General features: G+C 44.3%; 1 long non-coding RNA gene across 1 annotated transcript; it reads left to right on the top strand.

The window, feature by feature from the left end:
- The first annotated feature begins 8,430 nt into the window (after positions 1–8,430).
- LOC135417334 (uncharacterized) lies at positions 8,431–25,793 on the top strand. The gene is made up of 2 exons (XR_010431998.1): positions 8,431–8,587; positions 11,264–25,793. It is a non-coding gene; the product is annotated as an uncharacterized LOC135417334 (long non-coding RNA).
- The last annotated feature ends 532 nt before the right edge of the window (positions 25,794–26,325 follow it).

Consider the following 26,325-nt stretch of genomic DNA (forward strand, 5'->3'; position numbering starts at 1 on the left):
CAGGGAGTGTTTTCCAACAGGGATTGCATCTCTAAAAATCTTAGGGAGCTGAAAATAGCAAGGTATACAAAGCCTACTGCCACCTAACTCACCCTTTCATGTTCAGGGCTGTTAGGAATCCAAGAGCACCTTCTCTGCTATGCACAGCACCTTGAGACCTGGGTGGTGAGACACTGATTGGTGGCATTTACGCTACAGAGAATGCCAACGGTGCTGGTGTCTGACTTATATTTTTCTATGGAGCATCCAGTGGATAGCAACATTTTTGCTGTAGTCAGAGTCTGGAGAAGGATCCTGTAAGGGTGCACGTGGGGCACATTTCCAAGGACCTGATGGTCCAAGTGACCTAATGTCATCTTCAGCCCCTGGGTAAGTCTGCATTCCCTTGTCTCAGAGCAGTGTGGTTTCTCTTTGGTTAAATAGGAATTGACAAGGTGGAGCTGGCCATAGCCTTGCCTTGTTTTCAGGATACACTTTCAAACAAAATGAAAAGAGAAGAGGGGTAAAACTTTGCAGATTTATTGTCATTTAATAACCAAATAACCTCCTTTTTCCATTTTAGACATTGAATAATACTTGTAGAACAACAATAAAAAATATTAAGCTATGTAAGTTTTGGCTTTGCAAAGGTGTCATCACCTCCCCAGTCTGGGATCACATCACAGGTGTATCACTGCCTTCAGGTAAATCATATTGCTGTTTCCTCCCTCAAGTCTTTCTGCCTGTAAAGGAGCCACTGGCTTGTTTTTTTACCAGCTTTTCAGGTGCATGACATTTATCGTACAAGCAAAGTCCATCTGCTTGTCTGGCTACCTTTGTCTCGTGTTTAAAGGTAAAGGGGGTGGAAAGGAAAAGAAGGAAAAGTACCTGGTTGAAATACATAAATTTTCCTCTGGCATGAGCAGAGTTTAATTATTCCTCTGCCAGCCAACTCTAAATGGCACAAAAGCCTGATAACAGCAAAAACAAACAACCTCCCCACACCTGAGCAGGCCTGCAGGTGGCAGCCACCTACAAACCTGCTTTTTGGCTGTCTCAGCCCAGGCCAGTGCTGCCACCGGCAAAGCTGCTCTGTGATAGCCTGGGTACATCTGAGTAAACCATGTTCAGATGTGGTGCTCAGCAGCAAAACATTGTAGATGGTGGACTAGAGAAGCAAGACTTTAACGAGGGGCTGAAATTGCTTGGTTTGGATCAGATGTTTCAGTTTAACAAGAGGCCATTGCCTTATGTTGCTCGGTTCCTTAATCTGTCATGATTAATTTTGGATGGCTCTTTTAACCTACAGCTGTACTAGAGTTTGCAAATTAGGACAGGCTGAGGGGTTTAGACATACATGGTGTGTCTCGTCTCAAGAGGAAATGAGCATTATTGGGCACAGAGAGGACAGCTTTGTAATGCTAGTTCAGACTTTTTCTTTTGGCTTATTACCATCCTTAGGCCAAAACAGACTGCCCAGAGCCTTGTTCGGCTCCAGTGATTTCAAAGGATGGTCCTAAGTGCTACTGAAGTGCTTGGTAAGGAGGCTATCCCCTCAAAGCTCTGCTAAGAGTAGAATATAAAGAGGAATACAGAAGATAAGAGTTTTGAGAGACACAACTTGCAGTTTACTCCAGGGTTTAGATACATATTCACTAAGGAGGGAGAGGGAGGGCTTGAGAGCAGTTTGGTGTTAGAGAAATAGCCAAGCCCCTGTGACAACTGTATACCTTGGAATGGACAGAAGAGCTCTGTGTCTGGAAATCCACCTTCTGTGAGCTGGGGTTCAGTGGTCAGTGTACTCTATCTGCTGTAGGCTGGGCAGAAAGGAGGACTTCTAGTGCATGCATTAAGGACTGCATTAGAGCTACACAGCAAACATGACTAAAAAGAAGAGGAAGGATGCTGCAGCATGGAGAGTGTTGCCATTCTTAGTCACTGCTCCCTGCACTGGAAGATCTGCTGGGGACAGCAGTCACACAGGCCAAATTCTGTGTCTTGCATGTATGTATTTAATGCCATCTGAGAGTATCCAGGGCATTTGCCTGGGAGTTTCAGCTGTAACACAAGAATTATAGGAGATCAGTGCCCTTCTGAAGCAACAGCTATGAGCCAGGCCAGATTCACCTGAGCATCTGAATTGGCTCCAGACATGTGCCTTCAGGCAGCTCACAGGTGCTTTGAGAGCCCTTTCCTATTTCACAGCAGTGCTCAGAGAAAAGTCTGTGGGTATTTCCAGTGTCTGTGGATATCCTAGTTGTTCTCCTGCAAAGTGATGTCACTTGTGTTTTAGAGGCTCACTGATGCATCAAAAAGTCTGAAGTAGAAGTCACCAATTTCGCAAAATGTATTAATTGCATCTTGCAGCCTAAGCGATCTCCTGAGTATCACTTGCACAATTAGGCTGTAAATAATTTAATATTTGGCTATCAGGGATTCCATCAATATTATGCAGGCTTTTTGCTTCCTTTTCTCTTGCATGCAATGGGAATAAATATTTCATAGATGATCTCACAGACAGTTTCTGGGATGACATGGGACTTGCTTGCATCAGAACAGAGCAGAGAACTAGATGACTCTGTGTGTGCTGGATCCCACAATGGAGAGACACAAGATATTGCAGCACAGAGGTAGGCTCTGGTTTGGGGGGTTTCCCACCATTGTGGCAAATAACTGGTGCTTCTCTCCAGCTCCAAGAAGTCACACATAAGTGGCCAGCAGGTCAAAACTTCCTGAGGCAGGAGAAATGCGCAGGTACTGTGTCACTGCTGTGCCAAAGGGAGGGTGCCAGGGAAGGAAGACTCACACAGTACACGAGACCTGCCAGGTCTGTGAGTGCAAGGGTTAGTGCTAACAACAGTGATGAGGATGTTCAGCAGTACTGAATGTGGAGTACAGACAGACAAAATTCCTGGCAGTTCTGGGACAGCTTTTCTATTTCTTTTGAACTGAGGGATCCCTTTTGAGGGATCCCTTTGCCAAATCCTGGGCACCAACAACAAGACAAATACAGCAGTCTGACTTGCCACAGGCATTACTACTTCTCTGGTTTCCCGCCTCCCCCCAAGTCTCTCTCCTGAAGACCAGGGCATGTACAACATTGTCTGAGAGCTCAGACTGGGCATATGGTCAGGTCCAGGCACCAAAGAGGAGGGACTCAGGGAAAATCCTGGATTTGGTCAATAAGAGCAGGAGCAAGAGGAGGAGGAAGGAGCTTTGTGAATTGGGACCCTGTTCTATAAAGCCAAATCCTCTGCAAGTCTGGCAAGAGGCATTGTACGGCCTGTGATTAAGACAATCTCTTCTGAGAAGTCAGCCCAGCTGAACAAGTCACGAGCTGGTCCTTGGGCTGCCACAGACATCACGTGGCTCCTGTGACAACAGCTCCACTCAACTACCGTAGTCAAGCCTAACCAGCCCAGACCTAGACCAATATCAGGCATGCCTCTTTGCAACTCAATAGCCCAAATTCCCTTAAAGCAGGATCCCTGGCACTGGGAACCCACTTAAAGGTGTAGGCACATGCTTATGGGGCAGGGGGTTCTTTTCTGCAAACTCTATAATATGAAGCAGGTTTCAAACAACAGTCCCTGGGATGTGAGCCGACAGTGGCATTGAGTTTCCCACATAGCTGGTCACAGAGTTTCATTCCCACATGTTTTTTGTTCCGCTTGGTGAAGTCTCTTTGTCTCCTCCAGCACCCTTTGGCCAGCAGGGTTAGTGTGGTGATGGGGGTGTCTGGGCAGCCTTTGGCAGAAGGTGCTTCATGGGGAAGAGGTTTTTGTTGGTTTTACTTTAGCACAATTTTCCACAATTTTTCTGGGAAAATTCACTTGACACCTGCTATCATAATAATAGAGAAGTAGAACTAATGATTTTTCATTTCAAGATCTTAAAGCATTCATGAAACAATCCAACCACTTGCAATTAGGACACTCATAGATGGCAGATCTTGTTCCACAGGTTGCAGAAACAGAAGCACAGACATTTGAAAGTAGAGAAAGAAAGAGCTGAAGCTGGTGAGATGCCCGAACACCAAGCACTGCTGGGACTTGGGATCAATTTGCTTTGAGCTGTGAAACTATAATGAGCATAGACTTAGCTGAAGATAAATATTAAATGCAAAAAGAAGAGGTCTTAGGCCAGCTATCTGAGAGGTTCAGTCCCTGACAAAAACTGTAAATACCTACTAGATATAGGCTGCTTCCAGAAGTGGCATTTTCTCAGTATTTTCAATTGATTTTTTTCCCTAAACCATCTATCTCCTTCCTAATTTAGGATTCAGCTTATCACATCATAGAGATAAACTGAAAAGGGAAAAGGTCACAAGTTCTACTTTACTTAGGGAAAAAAAATTACTCTTTGTAAAATGTCTTTGGACTTATTTACATGACTGCCTTTGTTTTTCTTACAGAACAAAGGCCTGAATCCTCATTGTCCCATGGAGCCTTCAAAACTAGTGACTGGATCAGTGACGGGTGTCCTGAGGAAAACAAACCTATGAGCACCAAGTGTAAGCCATGTGAGCCCACTGCTAGCCCACTTGCTTTTTTAAGTTTCAAAGAGACAGAGGCTAATACTTATTTTTACAATGACAGGTCCTTTGGCAGTGTTGTCCTAAGGCAACAACAAAGAAATGACACTATCTAATGCCAGTGGGGCTGTTCCTCTCAGCATCCAGAGGACCTTCAGACCTGGCCATGTAAATAATGGCACTGATGCCTGTGTGGAATAAACTACTTCTGCTTCTTGAGACAAGAACTAGCATCAGCTGACCAGTGGTACAGGGAGAAAAGCTGCCTATATGTTTCTTATGTTTTATACCCAACTAACACCAAACTGCAGGCTTATTCAGCCCTAGTAATAGTCTTAGTTGGATTTTCTCTTACTTTGACCAGTATGGGACTTGTAGCATTGACAAATTGCCAGAAAGCCAGTCTGGCTACAGCACAGCATCTTGCTACTGCCCAGCTGCCTCTTCTCTGCAACAACCTTTTACCACAGGCTCTGTAAAGGTGGGACAGAGCTGGTGCTGCTCCCTGGAGAGAGGTAGGTGTCATGAGTGTGATGGCGTGGGCTTGGGTTTGTGTCTGCTGCACTCTTGTATCATTAAGGGGGTCTTAGCACCTGTTTGGGGCAATTAGGCTGTTCCCAAGAAATGAATTATCCGCATTGACTAGCTGAGGGCAGGAATAATTTGTCTGTGTTTTTAGGTGGTATCAGAATTAGCTGTTTAATATACAGATCAGACCCAGGAGAGCATCTGTGGTGAGAGATGGCCTTACGTGCCGTGTGGAGTGGCCTTATCCCAGCAGTCTCCTTCAGTCCCACCTGCCCTTTGTAACAATGTCCAGCAGCAAACACAGACAGGGTGGGTGGCACAGAGTCCTTTGGGCACAGCCTGCTGTACAGCATCTGGCATGACCAGGGAGGTCAACACACCCCCAGGATCCTTTCATGTGTGTGCAGGGTAGGTGCTGGCAGCAGGACTGCTGGGAATGCACTGAGGTTTTAAATAAGGACACACTACGCTTTTCCAGATCTCTCCTGTCCCCCTCTCTTGCCTATTGGTGCAGAAAATAACCAAAATAACAACTAAACAGCAGAAAAATCTTCTCTAACGCCTTAGTCTTTGTGCCCTTCTCAGTGAGGGCTGGGAGTAAAACTGCCCCAGAAACAATGGTTAAAAAAATGCTGAAGGGAGGAGAGTGTAAAAGGGAAACTACAGTCTGGACTTGCACTAGTGGTGGATGTTTTTTATTACTGTTATTGGCTATGCAAACACCCAAAAAAACAGAAATGGAGAAGTGGAGACAGCAGCCTCAAATCAAACAGATTTCAAACAATTCACAAACTTCTTCTAAATATATTAATCTTCCAAAGACTCTTTAGCCTGTTAGATAGACTTAAATAATCATGACCTAGTACTTGCTGAATAACTAAAATCTTTTGAGAGTTCACATTTATACTTCAGATCACTGTAAAACAAAGGGCAGAAAGAAATCCCATTTGGATGTGAATATTTAATATGGCTGTTTGAAAAGCTGCTGCACTGACATTAATTTGGGCAGATAATCAAATAAGTATTAAAATAAACAATTATGCAGAGATAAAATTAGAACATGAAAAGGTTCTAAGTTAAGCCAAAAGAAAGTGGTTTATAAAGACCATGGCCTTTCAGACATAACTGGAATAAAACACCAAGGCTGTTAATTTATATTCAGGATTATAGATTAGTGGTGGTACCAGTAGTACCTGGTATGTAAATAGAGGATGGATGTTGGGTTTCTTCCTTAAAGACCTACCTTAGAGCCTGTGCATGTTAACTGGAGCCTTTCTGTTATGCCAAACAGGCTTTGGATCAGGCTCCATCACCTTCTGATTGGAATCCCACAATTCCTTCATTTGGCAGCTTTCAGGAGAAGCAGAAGTGAAACATATTGCAAAAACCAAGCTCCAACAGGAGTCCTGTTCAATTATGTCTTAACATTAAACTGTAGCTAATGTGCTTTTACCAGATGTCCTGATGAAATACTATTACTAGCCAGTGCATTGCATTAATTAAAGTGAAATTTCATAATGAATTCTTTTTTTCGAGGCAGCAGGGATGAATTGATGACCTACATAACCTCCTTTCCCTCTGAAATAGCTTTCCAAACTAATGAAATGAATCCCCCTGGTTGTGGCAGGGGAGCAGAGGGAGCCATGCTTTGCAGCCCAGCTACACGCTGCGACATGAAAAAATCTGGGCACTCTCTGCAGAGATTATGGTTTGCCTTTCATTGTGTCTAGCAACAAGAGGGAACTTTTGGAGGCAGGCAGACTCTCCATTAAGGCACCTTGCATAACGGGAGGCTTTTGAAAGCTCCATTAAAATTCTTGGACAGTGCCCTCACAGAGAAGCCGCGGGATAAGCTGGCTGACCCTCTACCTTACAAACCGGCACAAATGCACAGACAGTTAAATGCACATTTGTTCGAGCATAAGAGGCTTAGGGTATGTCATTAAAATATAATCCACAACGGACAACAAACATACACACAGCTGGCAGGCTCAGACCCGTTTTTGCAAGCGTGCTAGAGAGAAGCAGGAGGCTCAGCATTACACAGCCCGGGTACGTGGGGAGCGGGTGGGAGGAGGGGAGACCTCTGTTCCTGGGCATATGTTTTTAAAAGAGAAAATATGCCTGTGAATTCTGATTACGTCTGTGTTAGTACATTTTGATCCATGGTGGTTTGAGATTAAAAGCAATTTATGATGTTGCTAAGTCTCAGCAGTCTACATTTCACTAAGCCATTGCAGTGCAATCAGAACAGTGCCTGTACCAATCCTGGATTGTGCCAGCGAGTCCTAATTGCCTGAAAGATAATGGTGTCATTAAAGTCTCTTGCCCCTGTGAGCCTTGTGCTCCTCGACAGAAAAGATGCTTTTATTGTTGGTTTCAAAGGAGCCCTCAGTCAGTGCTAAAGCACATTGTCCATTCAGAGGTACTGGGAGGATTTATTCTGTAGCTGCTTTATTTCTTTGTTTCTGCCTTCACAAGCAGTGGGCAGAGGAGAGCAATGGAAAGAAATGCAGAAGAAATATCGACTTTTCATCAAGACAAAATATAAATTAGACATGATTCAGTTAGACACTATGAAGGGAAGAAGTGGCTGAGACCTAGCATTGGTTTAGGCTTCTAGAAACAGAAATGGAGAATACTTCTGTGTAAGGAGACACACTCCACAAAAAATGCCAACTTCACCAATAATATTCAAGTCAGTAATCATTTTGACAGAAAAGCTGTGACTAGCTTCTTTATTCATACAAAAGGCACGTGGCCCTGCAATTACACCTTAACTCATAGCCATCCTTCTTACTGGACAATTTCAATTAAGAAATGACCTCTGCATAAAACATTCCATTCTACTACATGATTTATTCCTGTCTTTGTCTGGTAACATCTTCCTGAAAAGCAGGTAAATCGATCACTTGTCTCTTTATGGGTGTGAGCTTTTTAAACAGAAGGGGGGGGATGTGTATTATTATTTGCCTGCACTCTGAATCTTGCTAGTCCTCGCACTTTGAGAATCACTTTTCTGTTTGCTCTGCACAGTGCCCTGCTCAGTCAAGGAGCCTGTTTTCACTGGGGTTAGCAATACAAGACCACATACAAATGACAGTGACATGCAGAGGTAACCTATTAACAAGTGTTTTCTATATTTGTGCCATAAAAAACTGAATAGAGATGCATTTAATCTCTAACACCCAGGAGAAGTTGTATCTGCTGAGAACAGTAAGAGGCTTGGTTTGCAGAGGGGTTGTAGGGGGCTGTAGTCTACCTGACCTGCTATCCTCATAAAACCTGTGCAGTTAAATGTGCACTCAGTTTCACTTAAGAGACTTATGGCAGGCCATTCCAACATAATCCAGAGTGCTCACCAAATGCATGCATTACACAGAACAGGGTACCCAGAAGCAGAGAGGAGCCTCCACAGATCAGCACTCAGATAATTTTCCTTTCATATTTTCCTTCTCCTTAACTGCCTTTTATTCTCTTAATTTTTCCTTTTACTCTTCCAGCTGTTACCTTTCCGTCTTCTGTCCATATCATCCACCATAGCAGGTGTGAGAGCCTTTCTTCATTGCATCACTGGGGTATTTCTGGGGTATTCTCTGTTGTAGTTTTTGCCATGAACTCTCCATTTGTTTAAGACTTACTGGCATTTAATGCTTTTTCTTTGCTGAGGCCTTTTGAATGTAGGATCTAAACTGCAGTCCTGCTGCTCAGGGCTGTGCCTGTAAGGTGGCGCCAGAGCAGGGGCTTCTTCCAAATGAAGGAGGAGGGGTCTCAGTCAGTTGACAGGTGGAGGGGAGGCAGTAATTAGACAGAAGAACTTAACACCACTTGCCTGATATGTAAGTGGAGGAGAGAGATTGTTTAAACCACAAAACCAAATCTGGAGGCCCCTCTGTTCATATCATGCAGCAGCCTGGAAGGGGCCAAAGGGGCTCTTCCATGACCACACCAGAAAGCCCAGAGTAGCACCAAGCCCTGCCAGGGACTCTGATGCCCAAAACCTGCAAAATGTGAGCTCAGATCTTAATCTAGTGTATTCAAAATAGACACTGTTTTACTGTTTTTATAAAGGAACAGAGCACAAATGGCAGTAAACTCATGAGCCTTTTGGCCTAATCCCATTTCAGACACAAAAAAGAAACCCCTTCCTGACAGCTACAAGCTCTCTGGGAAGAGTGTGCTCTTCCTATGTTTTCCAAACTATATTTACTCTGCCATGTGCTGTCATCCTCCAATCCTCTTTGAGTGTCACTTGAAGAAAAAAATCTGTAGTGAATTATAATGACAATACATTGAAGATGGCTTACAGCAGAGAATGGCGCTTTATAGCAGCCGGCTGTGACAAATCTGGGCTGGGAGAGAACATTGTGTGTGTCCCAGCTTTTAAAATAAAAACCTCATTCTCATTCCCTGGGGCTTTTTAATGAATTGCCACATGCAACAATGCCTTAAACGAAGCATCAGTGATTATCTGTCTGATGGCAGCTCACTCAGTGATTATAACATAAAAGAACATGCAGCACCCTGAAAAACCTAAGCCTACTTGAAGAGCTCTACTGATGCTAAGAATAGCCCCCTTCTTAAAGGCAAAGATGCAGAGGTCACCAAAGGAGCAAAAAGTTTTAGAGAGGTGGAACGTCTTACCATGGTTAACGTTGCTCAGTGAGACGATACACCCACCTCTGAGCCAGTTGCACCACACACAGACTGAGAGCAGCAGGTGCCAGTCAGATCCCAGGATTAGAGACACCTGAATGAAGGAAAATCACGTTTTACACTTTTGGCAAGAGCTAGAAAAAGGCCAGGAGCAGCAGTCCTGCTGGTGTGACCCAGAGGAAAGTGGTTCTTGTTGAACCGTGAGGATACAATCCAGTGAGGGTTACAGGTCTTGCACCCAGGCTCAAGGATGTCCTGTCCCATCCAGATATCTGCTTAAACACATAAACACTGTGGCTTTTCCCTCTTGGACAGACATGCTGGTCACAGCATTTAACTCAGCATTTGGCTTAGGTGTGCAAGGGAAGAGTCCAAACTACCATGGCTCCCTCTGCAGTTGCTGGATGACATGGGCTCCTCTCCCATGTAATAGAAGCTCTGCTGTGGATCATGCCACAGGAAAGTCTGCCTCTCTCCAGTGAATGTACCATGGCCTCTGGAGACCACAGTCCAAACTTAGACACCTCATTTAAATGCCTCATCTTGGGTTGTGCAAATGCACCTCACAGTACCTCCAGCTCCTCTGTCCATCTTAACCACTCTTCCAATGCCTGTGCACTCACCTTACACCACCCAGGGCTCTCCCCATCCTGTTACATCCTGTATACACAACCCTAACAACTCCTCTGGGTCCAAAAGTATGTTTTTTAGCATCCCAAACTAGATTGCTCTGAATAGACCCTCCACATATAGAAGGCTAATGCATCCCAATGCAAGTGGCTTGCCGTGCATGGGACACAGTGTCCCTCTGCATTTTCCCAGGATTTGCAGATGCCCAGCAGCCCAGCTGGCAGATATTCAGATGCCCACTAACTCATTGCCCACACCACTTGGAGCTGGCAGGTCCACACGCTTCCCTGACGTCCGCCCTGCATTCATCTTCTGTTGCTCCTGGGCTTGGCAGCTTCCAGGGTAAATCTGGGTCAACATCTTTCCGTAGGATTTCTGTTCCCTTCCTGCCATGGCTGGCAGAAGGGGATGTGCCAGGACAGTACTGAAGGGCCATTGACTGATGAGGAAAGACAAGACAGGGAATGAGGGTTTTTGGTTTAACCACTTCGAAGCTGTGCACAAATACACAGACCCCCAGACAGGCATTGCTAGTAAAATGTCAGTAAAAAACAGAGGCTGATGTAGGAAAATCCCTTGCTGTCTCCAAAAATCACACACATCCATTTGAATCAGTGGGAAATTCAGTGTTTGCTTTTTTACTGTCGTTCATAGCTACTCAGGTTTTCATAATTTTAATCCATTATTCCTAATATATGTAACAAAGTAAGTTTAAAACCATACTTGGACCAGTGCAACTCTGACTGTTGGGAAATCCACAGGAAAAAACAGTCTCAGCCCTATTTCAGTAAATGTGCAGGAGGATCAGTATGAGTAAAAGCTCTTGTTAGTTCTCTCACGCTTTGTTCTTAGTAATTGGTTGATATTTTAGGGGTGGAATAATCTGTGGAAGTTGCTTTCTGCAGTGTGTGCTGCTATCCATTTTTTTTCTTTCAGAAAATCCTTTTGAAATTAGACACAGCTCCTGGAATCAACCCAGACACTGCTTTTCAAGCCAGAAGCATTTGTATAAGCATCATCAATCATGCCACTGACTCTTATTGCTACTGTATATTCACTTTCTACCTGGTTGGAATTCCTAATTGGCCCCGCTGAGCAACTTAAAGCCCTGAAGAAAGTGGTGGAAGGGAGGTGGGGGAGAGCGTGACTTTCCAGCTGGGACTGGGAGGTTTTCTTGCAAATTACACTGATAAAGTCTGTTTCCTGGAGAAAACAGACAAGAAGCAGTTGGTAACAGGGTGAGTAAGAGTCGGATGCTATGGGGTAAGATGTACAAAAGTATGTACAACTGGCTCCATTATCATCTGAGCAGTTGGCCTGGCAGCTGCCTACATCATGAGTTTCAGACTCGTGTACTGTAATGCAAACACACGAGGAGTCATTTGGACAGGAATAAAGCAGATAATTCAAGAGAAGGCTGTTTTTCTGATTTAAGTGCAGAAGAAGCTCTGCAAAAATGCAGGTGATTTTCTGTGCTGTCTAGAGCAGGATTTCTCTTTCTCTGCTTAGGGAACCACTGATGTTCTCCCCATCTCTAGCTCTCATTTATAGCAATCTCTTTATATCTTTCTTACATTTAGGTTCTCTCAAGCTGCCTAAAGCAATGCTAATTGTGTGGGAGCGCCCTCATGGACTGGTGACCCAGGACAGGGTGATGGGTCTGGGCTGTGCCAGGGAAAGGGCTGCCCCACAGGCAGTGATGGTGGGTCAGATCCCTGCACAGCCTCAGGTGCAGCTAACACAGAAGGGGATTGGAGCTATTTCTCCTTCTCAGGTGCATAGTAAGCATGAATAGGAGTTGCATATGCATACAGTACATTTATTTCATTGCTTTGCATCCCCTACTGTCCCCCACCCTATTCCCACCAAGCAGTCCCACATGCTGCTGAAAGCCAGGGCAGCTGTCCTCATCTATCAAAGCCTGTCAGCTTGAGAGCATAGGCTCTTCCCATTAATTAAGCAAATGTAATGTGATTAGCTAAGGCTGTAAATGTTTCTAGGCCCATTAGAAAGCTACAAAACACCAAGCATCACAGCCTCTCTTTTTCATACACTTGTGCTATGTGGGATGCTCCTCTGGGGCTGAGACTTTTGTTCTTAAGTTTTTTTGTGTGAGAGAAAATAGGAACATGTAATGGAAAGGGTCATGTAGTTCTTAAATTGCTGTTTGAGTTATAGGAACCTGAAGAAGAAATTAGTTTCTGCACTTTCAAAAAACTTTTGCCTACACGTTTTTTTAAATGGATGTAACAAGAACTGCTGAAAGCTGAAATTTTGGTAAGAGCCTATAGACCTCATTTAAATTTTCTGCTTGATTTGATGAAAAATATATACTACTTAGCAACTAAGGATCTAAATGAGAGTGCTTTAGGTTGTCAGCCTGAAAGCAAATGGAACAGTCAGTGGGAATAAGAAAACAGAATATGAAAATTCTTGAATTAAATTTCAGTGTTATGAACTAGATCTACTTAAGGACTTAAACCTAAAGTGGGATGGAGGTGCCTAAATCTAATACTGTGATGCTGCAAAACTTTTGACAGACTTTCAGCATATGTAAACTCCAAAGGTGCTCCCCAGATGTTAACAGTCATTTTGATCTTTGGGTTGCAGAAGTGTTCCCTTCTCATCCGGGCTGAGCTGCCCAGCGTGTCACGTGCATCTGCAGCTCTTTGGGATACAAAAATTTAGCATTTCTTTCCCTAATTCCCCTCATAGGCTCAGCCTGGTAGGCATGCACTAAGAATACCTCAGACAAAAGGGCTGTGCCTATCCAGGCAGCTTAGGCCACTCTTGAGCTCCTAAAAGGACTTCCTAGAGCTTGCATCCCCACATGGTTTGCAGCAAGTCCAGTGCTTTATGTCTCACCCTCTGCAGGTTCTGTGCCAGCAGTCAAGATCAAAGTCTTGGCGCATCACATACTTTCACGTGGATGAAAAAAACATTCAGGACTCAAATCATGAGAGTCATTTCCTGAAGCCAAATTAATTGAAATGAACCATTCCACCAAGCCCTGACATCCTCTCTGCAATCTTTTTGATTGACCCAAATTCCCAACTTTGTTTCCAGAAATCTGCTGGGGCTTTTTCTCCATGAGAGAGGAAGAAGATACCAGGTTCTTGCCTTGCCTGCCATGATGGTAAGTTCCTCTTCTACAAGACAAAAAGCACCAAAGAGCCTGAGGTAAGAAAGTTCTCCCTGCAATCCCTATCTCACTGCTCTTACAAACATCCTGGGGGACAGAGGGAGGAAAATGCTTCTTGAAAGCACTTTAACACCCTCCCTGAAATGGGACAGCACTGCAAAGAGCTGCTGCTCTCACCAGGCAGAAGGGCCAACAGACAGCATGTGGAAGGATTTTCATCAGTCCTACCTCACAGCCTGGTGCTTTCTGAGGAACTGGTACTCTGACGGCCCCAGCCTCTTCCCAGGAAGCACTTCTTACTGCTGAGACAGAAATGGAAGAGGGAAGAGGGCCATTGCTACAATTATCCTCTCATCTAGATGAATGTATGATTAGATGTGAGGTTTGCCCTTATAGTGGGTCTCTGGTGCTTGAGACCAAGACTGGGCTCGAGTCCAATCCCTGTTGAAACCTGTTCGTACAGGTGGAGCCACAAACCTGCCTGTGCCCTTCTCTTATAATGCGTAGCTGCAGTTGCTAGAAAGGCAGAAGCAATGCCTCATTTTGTAGAGTTTCCTAATACTGGGATCAGCAAGAAGCAGGATCCAAAGAAGATTCAAAGACCTCTCTCACCAAAAGAGTGTCTCACTGCAGGCTTGTATGAATTTTTGAGTACAGAAATTTCCCATCTCTCCTGAAGAAAAGCAGAAAAAAGCACTATCAGACATATATGGCCAAGGAGCACTTGCAGAATAGGATGCAATGCTTGAGCTTTATGTTTTGGAGCTTCACCTGTTAGTATAATTGAGAGGAAATGGATCTATTGAAGCACTGCAGCATCTCCTAGCAATTGCTGCAGATGTTTCAAACCCACCTAAGGGGCACAGGTTATCTTTTTTTATGCAGTTAGACTCAAGCCATCAAAGGTGATTCTAATGACTGTAAGATACCAAAACCTCTCCAGGACCCTATGACTTACTAGCTTTCAAAGAAAAACAGGTTGTCAGTCTGATTTCTGAGAGCATGTCAGCACTGGAAGAGACATAGGGAGACCTAAGTGGCACTCTGACAAGTTCTTAGGTACACAGGACTAGTGAAAACCATGGAAGCCTAGTAAATGGGATATTGTGACACTGTACTAGGTGTCACTCTCCTTCTCCAAGCAAGATCCTCTGGAGTGTTACAATGCCTTTTCAAATCAGTGGTGGTGAGATGGCTTAATGCTTTCAGAAAACTGGCCTCCACCTTTCTCAGAAATGGGAATTTTTCCCTATGATTTATGCTATTGAGGTGTAGCCTCTAACAATAATAGTAGAAACCTAAATATTTTACTCAGAGGACCCAAAGAGCCTTTTTCATACCTCAGTTTGAGGCTGGCATTCAGTTAATGTTGATGTAATGTCTCCTTTAAAAACACTGTAATTAAATTTGCCAACACAGTCACCAAAGAGCCATTTATAAATTGTCTATATAGTTCCAATTCAGCATGTGCTTGTGACTATTTCATTGGGTTTATCCTAACATCACAAGCTAATAATACTGAAGACAGGGAAATGGGTAATTCACAGAGGACACGGTACTCTGTATATAGCTAACAGTGATTAAGTAGTCTCTGCTTTCAGAAGAAAGATAAGGGCAAAAAAGAATAGGTCCCTCGATAATATCAGGTAATTCTTATATGTGGTTCTTCATGACACAGGCATAAATCACAATAAAACCCATCTGCAGATCTAAGGGGTGAAATCATAAATCCTGCTTTATAAATGAAACCTGCACATCTGATAGTGTGCATTGCTCCAGATTTGTGGCAGCTGTAAATGATGTACTAAGGTTCACAAACCCATTTGCACTCTCTGGCTGGGAAGAAGGGAGGTGAGATTTTACCAGGGCAGAGAATATACTGGAAGATACACTCGGCAATGAGAGAGACCCTGAGCGTGTGCACGAATGAGAAATGGATACTTTACACAGACTGTCATATCCTGACTTTATACTTGGGTATAAACCAAACTGGCCCCAGTTTCTCTAAATCCATGGCACTGTGTTATGCCTCTCTGATTGCTCCTGGGTCTGATGGGGTAAATGCAGGTGATGGGGCCAAATGCTCAGCTTTTGCTGGTCACTGGAGCAAACTGGACTCAAACAAAACATTTCACGCTGGCCAGGAGCCTGTGTCCTTTTTCAGGCTGCAGCTTTGCATGCCAGCTTCTGTCAGCAGCAGGCGAAAGACAAGTGGTCATTTAAGCAAGTGCAGGGATGGATGATACCATATTTTGGCTAGGTTACGGCCCACTTTCTGGATGAAGTTGGCCAACTTGGTCATCTGCTCCTTCTCCTCTGGGCATTGGAAGATACATCTCCCCGGGACAAGCTCACCTTCCTGTCACCACAGAGCTGCCTGGCATTTGTAACCCCTATGCCCCTCTCGAGGCCACTCATCATTGCATTCACAACATGAAGCATCTCCCAGGAGCTGCTCTCAGGATGGCAGATTTGGCTTTTTGGCTTACCCAGCTCCCTGTGTCACTGTAGCTCTCCCACGACTGCATTTGGCAGTGCACATACTTGTCTTTTCTGTTGTCAGCATGAGACAGATTATTTCCCTAGTGCTCTTCTGTGGTTTGACAATGCAAAAACACACGGCAGAGGCTGACTTGGCACATTTTCTCATATGTGGTATATTGTTATTTGGACCTGCTCTCCTCTGCACCGACTCCTCTGCAGGGGCTAACAAGGAGTAAAATATCTGCGCCTGTGCTTCCCTCACACACTGCTAAAGCTCAGCCAGTTAAACCGAGGCATGATTGATTATTTAATTTGCATTGTTGGGACTGGGACCTTGGAAACATCATGGGTGTCTTAAAACATTTACATTTCACATTCATTAGGATGTTTTCCCAATGGCACTCTCGGAGTTTGGCTTCGGACACCAGAGGAAGGTGGCTCTCCTCGCGCAGGCTTTCGCCACAAAAAAAGTCTTCTCTAACCTTCATTTTTAGCAACTTCACTGTGAACTTCCAGTACACTTTGCAGCTGAGGTTAGTGGTTAGTGCAATCCAGCAGTGCTAACTTCTCTCCCTGTTTTGGTATTACTGCCACTCTAAACTTACATTTTTATATAATTGAGCCCAGCAGTGTTGCTTCTTTCAGAGCAGTTGCAGCTCCCAGGCGTGAGTTCTCTGTGTTTTCAAATGTCATCTATGTAAAGTTCAGTACCTCCTGAACAATCAAATGCGTTGCTGTGTTTTCCTGTAAAATGCCTCAGGGAATGAATGTAACCAAAATGTCAGTCTGAGGAAGAAGTGTCTCCCAAAGAGTGAACAGAACATTCAGAAATACAGCCTTTGTTTCTCTGGGGGCACCTGCTAGGTATCAGATGATATACATAAAGCTATTTGCTATCTGTCACCTCCCCAGAAATCTTTCTTTTGAAGCTAATAAAGACCTCTTTCTTTTATTACAGATTTCTTTTTTTTTTCAATCATACATAAATATAGCATTTCAGCTTTTTAGCATAGCTCCCTAAGACAACTGTGTCCATGCAGTCCCTCTGCCTGTTTCTCTGTCTGCCCATGGTAATCTGAATTTCTTGTCCATATAAATACATTAGACAGACAAATGGAGGCTTCCAAGAGAAAAAGTTTCCATAAGCTCAGTGTAGAAATCTATGGCTGGAGAGAAGATAAAATTATTAAGGCCTCTACTGAGGGAAAATTGAGGGCCATCTTACTGCTTGGTGGCAGCTGATTGCCAGCTAGCCCTGTGTAGCTTCAGATCAGCCACATCCCATAATGCCTTCTGACATGCCAAGAGGCAAAAAGGGTGATGGAGGGCAAGGAGGCAGCTGGGAAGTTTGGCTTAGAAGCCATATCATGGAGTGAAGAACCCAAATAAGGGGGAAAAGGAGTGAGAAAAACATGGGAAAGAAATTAGAGAGGTATGAGGAGCAGTGTGTGCTCTCTGGGATGTGCCAGGGAACAGCAACAAGGAGATGGACTATTGCAGTGAGACTGTGCAGGGGCATGGGTCACAAATCCCCTGCTCCTCATGGAACACTTATTTCAGTGGTGGTGCACCCATTTCCATTGCCTCATTAGCTTCTACCTGAGTTCAAAGCCCAAAAGCTATCCATGTCCCTGCTGCTTTTAAACAAACTGTTTCTGTAGCCCTGTCCATGGCTCCTGGGAGGAATTCCTGAGTGCTACCAGTGCTCCTCAGAATCCTCTCCCCTGCAGTGGGCACCTTCTTGGCATCTGAAAACAGTTGTGAAAATGATGGTGGGTTTTTTTGCATTCAGAATGTTTATAATATATTTGTCTCCTTCTCATACTCCCATATCTCACTCCAGTGTTTCTGTAGCTTGCCCCTTTGTCCAAGCCAGCTGAAAGCTATTAGAATTGTTAAGCAATTCAGAACCAATTACTGTTACACATAAAGCTGCTTTCCCACTGCCATCTTCATTAGTTTTGTTAGCATTTGCAGCTACCAGGGACAGAACAACAAAGGGTCTAAATCAGTTGTCTTCCATATTTCCAGAGTTTAAAATATAGGAGGGCTATAAACTGCTCCCTTGTGCACTTAAATGATTATTATTTTTTTTTATTAGCAACCACTCCAAAGGTTCACTCAGGGCCAGCAGTTGTGGTAAAGGCTTGCCTTACTGCCTGAGCTCTTGTCCACTGGCCTTCTGCAAGGCAAATCTTTGCCCTCAGCTTGCTTGCTGCAGCGTCTCTGAAAGGTCCCAATCTTGGGAATAACCTTAATGCTTTCAAGACAATATTTCATATTCAAGTTTTGCCCACAGTTCCCCAGCTGGAATACAGCTGGTACAAATGCTGTGGTGAAAGGGGCATAAAGTGCAGTGGGGTGGCTCTGTGATAAGTGTCACTAATATTTCTAGTAGATGCTTGTCATGGTTCCTAGGAGGTAAAGGAGGCAGGAGAAGCGTCTTCTGGGTTAGAAAACATGAGGAGCGAGGATGGGGACTTCACAGGTAGCTGAAATGGCAGCTGTCGAGGTGCAGGGTAGGTCCTGGTTGGGTGCCTGGGAGCAGCACTGCTCTGAATCACAGCCAGGGACTGTTTGTTTAAGTTGCAGTTTGAAGTTGGCAGAGGGAAGCTGTGGGTAAAGCTCCTTTGTTGAGATGCTGGCTCAAGGTCTGCCTGGACCAGGGCAGAGGAAAGAGCTGGCCAGGGAAGCTGGGCAGCCTTTAACCCCTCTGTCAGGCCATGACCTAGAGCCGACAGGAATCACCTCTGCTCTTCAGCACTATAAAGCAGGGGCAAGGTGAGATCTGTGGCCCCAAGGGAGCTGTTAATTCCCATGTGTGTTCATCTGAACCGCTCTTGCTAGAAATCAAGAGGATAGGATGCATTGTGCTTTAAGGGCCTGTTATTACTGAAACTTGAAGAGCAGTGTTTCCTGTTTGTCCCTTTTGCCCACCACTGCTCTCCCAGTGCAGCAGGGACAACTCAGGTTGGCACCTCTCAGAACTTTTCCATGTGAACATTAAGCCCATGGTTTAAGACTTCCTCACCTACCAACCTCTCCATCCATCCACACTGAGTTTGCTGGTGGGAACCACGGCTGTGCCCCCACAGCCAGCAAAGGACAGTTGGAGGTAGGATAAGTTACAGTTCAAGATTATAATTGATCTTTAAAGTGCACGTTTAATGCTGCTAACCCACTTCAAAGAGAAGCGGTACCTTCCAACCACCCTCCTCCGTAACATCTGACAGCTTTATGCACTGTTATTTTCCCCAGAGATTCGTTCTACAGCTTTATAGATGTGCTGAGCATCTTAAACCTCCTGGATTTCCAGGGTCTCCCAGTCTTCAGCTATCAGCTGCCTGAAACACAGCTTGACCTACTGGCTTGACTCCCGTACCCTGTTTTGATGGATCTGTTCAGCTTGTCCCCAATGGCTTGGATACAGTGGTTCTTCCTAATATTGGAGCTGGCCAGTAAGGAAGCACCAGACCTGACAGCTGTGGGCACTGTGGCCATGATGATGTAAAACAAAGGCTTTTCTGTTTCAGAGGTTGCCAGGCTGTCAATCTTTGGGCAGAGAAAGGATCGCTCACTGGTTCCTTCCCCTGCTGTTCCTTAAATGAATACAATACTCCATTTTAAATGTGCAAAACTTACCTTCCCCCACTACAATTGAGCATCTGGGAACTTAAAAACAAACTCCCCTAGTAAATAAAAAGAAGCAGCTTGATTAGTTTTACGGCAGCAAAAGTGGGTTAATCGCTAAAACTGCTTCTTATGCTGTCATGGTTTAGATAAATGGGTTTAGCACAGCAAGCAGCCGAGGGCACGCATTAGTGGCTCCTTCTGCAGCAGAGGAGGGGAGCATGCTCAGCGGATCACCCCTCGGAGGCACCAGCCTGCTGCCTGTGAAGCTGGTGGCAGACTTCCCGCTGACTTCAGTGGAGCTGAGATTGTGCTGTAAATAAATATATCTGCTTCCAAAGGGTACAAGAGACAGATCAAACACAAGCAAGCTTTTCTTGTATCTAGTAAGATCTTTTCCCTCTATTTCCTCCATGGATTTCTACAGCATTAAAGTTTCATTAAAAAGAAAGTGATTTAAAATTGCATTTACCTGGGGCCTTTGACCATATGCAGCCATATTGCTACATAAAAAACATGTGTATTCTCAGCTCCTATTGGAAACAAAGCTATTTGTACTTCAGTTGTGGCAGCTATAGCACCTGGGTACAGCAGTATCTGCTCTGGCTCCACCTGTACTAGCCCTAGATCAAAAGCATCAGCAACTGGTAGCCAGCACTAGCTGGCTGTTTGCACCCTTGACCCACAGGTAGTTCGGGATAATTTTGTTAGTCTGGATGCTGGGCTTGGACTATGTTAAATGAGGTAGTCTGCACTTGTTCACACAGCAGTCGTAGCAAGAAAAAGGTATAACAGCCCTGGGGAAAGTGAAGTCAGAGGAATATGGGTATCACCTCCCAGGCAAGAGGGAAAACGTGCAAAGGCTTGGTGTAATCATTGGAGTCTAGAGCTTGGATAAAACCCCGGGAGGCAAACTTGGAAATATAGAACATTATGAGCTTTTTTGATGTCCAACCTATTGTAGGCATTAGTTAAAGCTGTGGTACGGTTTGGTAAGTTGGTAAATTATGGGTAACCAAATATTTGGAAGTATGATATTCCATTAGCATATTGCTACAAGCCCTTCAAAAGCAGCTTTATGAGGTAGCAAGAAAATGCAAGATAGATTTCCACTTCTTTAGTGAATAACTGTGCCAAATCCTCCAGAACAAATACTTGGATGGATGAATAAAGGATTTGATTTCTGAATTTCATGTGCAACAGTGGCATTCACTCCTGCACAACAGTGTCCATATTCATGTGCCTTACAAACACAGCAGAAACTCATTACATTTTGGTGCTTATTGGTTTTGGTACTGGCTTCTGTTATTTATCCATTGCTCTGGCAAACTCTCACTTAAAGACAACTAAGATGCACAAAATTATTAAGTTATGATTCTCATCTCTTGTCACTTCACCACCGACAGCCCCTTTCCTACAACATGCTGCTCACTTGAGAGGTTTTCCAACTAACCCTGGAGATCTCACCAAGTCTGGACGGGTGGCTGTCAGACAGCCACACTGTCTTCTCCTTCTTCACAGAAAGCAATAAATGAAATCTCTACTTTATTGACTGTAGCAAACAAGCAATTTCAGGTGTGTGTGAAAGAGAAAAGCCATTTGGCGTGCTCTTTTGCTTCAGCAAAAAGCTTTCACTGCAGCTGCAACCCTCAGCTCCTCTCCTGAGCCCTGCACAGCTCTTCCCTTTTCCCCTCCTCTCGCAGTACTGGTGCTGAGCAGGGAGATGCTGCATATATCTGCTGTCAGAGCAGCTCTCCCGGCTGGTGGGAACTGACAGATGGTTGCTCTGAAATATTTCCAAAAGAGGGAAAAACCAAAAACCTCCCAACCCACTGCAAGTCTCTTGTTATGGCTGCATTGGTAAGGCAATGCACTTGAATGAACTAGGGGAAGCAAATGACGTAAAGGGAGGGGTTAGGTTAAAACAGATCTCAAATCAGAGTCCTTGAGGCAAATTTTCATGTAATCTAAGTTTCCATTCTGTTCCCTGATTGCTCAGCTGTTGCTCATTTATGAGGGGAGCAGACCCAAGCAAAGGTGAAGCAGAAAAGCCTTGGGAATTTTTCTAGGAATACATGTTTCTCTTTCAGCCATGACATTCAGATTTATGATTTCTTCATTTGCCATTTGCTTGAAAGGAGGCAGCATGTCCTAGCAGTTGGCACAGGAAATGGGGAGACCTTGTTTCTGTGCTTGAATTTCTCACTATTTAATTGCACAAATGCTGGTAACACTGTTAAACACCTTGGGTGTCACAGGGATTCTTGACCAAGTGGCCCTGGGACAGCATCACACTTCCAACACCTTTCAGAAATGCAGGTGAGAGAAACATAGCTGCAAGCACCAGGGTAAAGGGGACCTGTAACAAACCTGGTGCCTCCCTACCTTCCCAGTCTTGCACACGAAGTGGAAGGCAGGGGCTTGAGGCAGGCTGTGGGAATTGTGATGTCCCCGTGAAGTGGCATGATAAAGCCTTCAGTAGAGGTTGGGCAATAAATACATTGTCAGGGCCAGTAGCACCAATCTGCTCTCTCTGTAAGTAACATTTGTGCTCAATGATACACGTGAATTCCTGCTAAGGCTACATGTACTGGTCAAAAAAGGCCCCCACACAAGTTTCCCAGCAAACACTCCATGCACCAACCCTCTCCCTCCCACCTCCATCATTCTGTAGGTAAACCTTCAGGATAAGGGAGGAATGGCAAAGAAAGAGCATGACCCTCCACCATTCCTACTCAAACCAGCTCTTCTTCCACATGCTCATCCTCCTCTTCTCCCCATCTCTCTCCCATACTGTTGATTTAATACCCTGGCATCTGTACTTGCCTGCTTTCTGTAACATACTCCATGCACAATTCCACACTACATCATGGATTCCTCTAGGAATACATCTTTTGCTGGAGCATGATTTTATAGAGAATGTAGGGTGGCCCAGGTGAGGAATGATGTGTGCAGCACCCACATCCAGGTCAATCATCCCAAGAGAAGCTCTTGATGAAATCAATACTGACTTTAATTGCCGCACCAATCGCAAGCTCTTCTGAGAAACAGGTTCTGGCCCCAGTTCTTCACTGCCTCCTGTTTTTGGGCAAGCAAATGGGTGCAGCTCAGAGTATTGCACGACATTCATTCCATCCTGTGAGTGTAGTTGCAGCAGCTGCCACTCTGCTCACAGCTGTGCAAACTGTGCATGATGTGCAACAGGAGGGATGAAGTGTGTATACTGCAGTGGAGGATCAGGTTTGGGGCTTTGAGATCCTCCAGCACACCTGCAATACTGCCTGCTGGCAACCTGGTGCTGATCTGGGCTAGCAGGACAGGTCAGGGCCACATGGGAATGTGACACTGGTCCTTGTGGGTAGGAGCACTTAGCAGCTGACCCAGCTGCAGGTAAGTGGGAGTCTGGGAAGCATCTGTCAGAGCTGCAGGACTGCTGCAGGAGTAAGACTATTGCTGCTCTCAATTAGCCTTAGTATTGTGGTGAAGCATCCTTACCCTGTCCACATTCCTGCTGCTTTCCCCATCTCCTCTATGCTTGTGCCTTTCCGTGTATTCAAGACTCCCCCAGCACTCTCCACGGCCTCAGGTTAACCCCTGCACTGCCACAATCCCTAGATTGCTAATGAAAGAGGAGCTTTAAAGACTCCATGTCCCTACTGAGTGCTTTGCCTTCCAGTATCTCTCAAGTAATTTGAAGTGGATATGGAGCTATTATAGCCCAGAAAAAAGGTTGTTAGCAGGAAAGGGGAGTTGAAGGAGAAAATATCAAAACATCATGCCTTTCTAGCCCTGGGAGATACAGAGATGTCACAACTCTTTGGGAACAGTATTATGCCACTGACAAAAGCTATTTTAGCTTCTCTTTCTCATTTTTTAATGATATTAAATAGCATTCTCTCTCTCCTCAGGGTACATTCTGGATAATTCATATCTCACTGTAAACCAAAAGCATTTCCACTAATCTCAGCAAAGACTGACTCAGTGGAGAGTAGGATTTTTGACCAAGTAATTAGGGCGTGAAAAATACAGTGGTCATGAGGCTTCAAAATTTTCTTCCAACATTTTTGCAATAATCTCTCTGCAAAGGTAAGCATGCAGCAAGGGAACCCACTTTAATAATTAACTAAAACCAAGATCCCTCCCCTATGTAAAAGCTATGCAGATACCTAAATTAAATAACCAAAGTCATTCTTAGGGTGGCTACTTTGTTACACTGATATTTGTGCTGATAAAATCATGGTCTATTTGAACAGCTTATAGTGCTCCTCGTTGGCAGAGGTTTGATGGTGCCTTCTGATAACTAACAACACAAAATAGCAGACTGCTCAGTTTTTAGTCAGGTTACCATTTGAAAAAAGGCTTATGCAACAACATAGTCTTTCACCCACATCCTTCTTCTCCCAGTCCTATCACTGTTGGCTGTATCACCCAAATTTAAACCCATTGACAGGGGAGGGAAATAGAGACCTGAAGTGTATTGAATGCCCGCATATTTCATTATACGAGTGGAGAAGATAAATGCTTCTAAGGACCTCAGCTTGCTGCACAGAGTGAAGGGAAGGGTGGGATGACCCTTCCTAAACCTAGAAGAGCCCATGCTGAAACTCTGCACGTACATGAACCCTTGGGAACAACGTGTCTGTGGTTTCATCACTTGAGCTTTGACATCTCTGTGCATGGCTTTCTTCCCATCCCATCTAACTTATTAGTTGAGAAGGCATCCTCCTAATGTGGGCTATTATCTCTATCATTTCCACAGGTCACTAGTGGGACCATGGGCGAGTCCATTCATCTGGGTCTCTATTCCCCCACTTTCCTCCCCCTTCAGAGCAGCATTAACAGCCCTTTCCTCCCTTTGCTAACCCAGAGCTACGAGAAGCATAAACACTGTTAACATTGTGAGCAACTCTCATTTACCACCTCTGTTCACTCCAATCCCAAATATATTTCTATGCTTACAGCAGAAATACTCCAAATACTCTTTCACTGTAAGGCCCCTCTTACAAGACAAAGTATCTGAACCAGCGTGCACATCCCTGCACAGACCACGTTGTCCAAGCAGGTACATGCATATGTTATGGGCCTTTGGGGACCTATCATTTACAGAGCAAGTACATTTTATATGATGCTTACACATGTCAGCACTTCACACTTCCTCCCCCCACCCCTCCACATTAGTTAGCTTGGGTTGGTAATTCACCATTGCTTTGACATCTGGCAGTACAATCAAAGCAGAATCTCACTTACGGAGGCTGCAAGGCAAGCAAATCTGTGTTTCCTTACGGCTTTGTCACCTCATCATGTTTCACAGCAGAAAGTTCATTGCTGCCCCTGTGACAAGGCTTTTCTGCTACTGGAGGGGTGGTTTCACGTGAAGACTGCTCTGGTAGCAAAGCCAGTCTCAGAGGTTTGCCCAAGCTGAAACCCCCACTTGCAGATGCTTCATCCCATTCAGGTGTGCTTAGTTTTTTTCTGTGGTTATGCCCTCAAACTTTTTTTAAGTGGATTTGCTTCTGGGAAACTAATGTAGCATGTCATAGAGATTCAACTACTCTTGCCAAACAAATAAGAATACCTGTAATACTGTGCTATAAAATACTAAAGAATACAGTGAATCCTGGACTTTAAAACTGATTAGCCCTCCCTACTCTCAAAAAAAAAAAGGAAATGTGATGTGTCATTTAGTATTTTTTGGACGGAAAAGAGACTGATCCAGCTTCTGCTAAATTAGGGTTTATTCCTATGCTTCCTACTAAAGTATATTTATTTCCAGACCAGAATGCGCACACGGGAACTTACTCTGCCTAGCACAGAATGAACAAGAGGGACAGGAGAGGGTCTAACAAGGACTAAGCTCAACTCTTCCCACTGTGCCCATTAAGTGGCAGAAGACACAGTTGTCCACTAGCACATCCATATCTGACCCTGCCTCAGGAGCTCTCCTGGTCAGTGCCCCCAGACAGATGTTGACAGAAATACAAGAAAGTCAGTGGGAGAATGAGGACAAGTGTAAAAGCAGTTCTGTATCTCACAGGTGACCTGTTGTGATCTACCACACCTTTTGTTAAAAATGAAATAGTTATTTCAGCAATAGCTGCTCTATCACATTGTATGAAGAAAAAAAAAGCCAACAAAAACCCCAAAAAAACTTGAAATTATATCAGAAAAACAAAGCTAAACAAATCTTAAATTTCCTCCATTACCAGTCTCTCTTGGGATTTGGCTGATTTTATTTCCTTCATCTTCTCCAGCCATGCTGTGTCTTGTTTCAGTAAATTGGGTGTTGAGCAGTGTGGTATTCCCACTAAGGGGTAGGAGCAAGCTCTTACATTTGCTATATAGTTGTCAGTGATTTTCTTGCTTTTCATATTATCTCCTGCATGTGCTTTAGATTTCTTTCCCCCTCTTTGTTCCCAGACACTGCAAGTACAAACCAGGTATCTGTAAACTTACAGCCTATTCCTTCATTTACAGAGCAGGCACTGACACATCTCGGAAATCTGTCTCCAGCATCCACTGAAAAATCAATTCCAGACATATTGTATCAATTTCAACACTGTGTAGGAACCGGCAGAGTTTAAATCTCTTAGGTTTGTACATCTTGAATCAACTCTGCCTTTCTCTTGCATAGACAAAAAGGCAGAATAATCTTCCTAACTTTGAGGGAGTTTAATTCAAGTATGCATCTGTCTAAAGAAATTGAATAAATGTGTTGCTCCCAATTCATGTTTTCTGAGGAAGG

Source organism: Pseudopipra pipra, chromosome 7 (genome assembly GCF_036250125.1).
Source record: "Pseudopipra pipra isolate bDixPip1 chromosome 7, bDixPip1.hap1, whole genome shotgun sequence".
Classification (NCBI taxonomy): domain Eukaryota; kingdom Metazoa; phylum Chordata; class Aves; order Passeriformes; family Pipridae; genus Pseudopipra; species Pseudopipra pipra.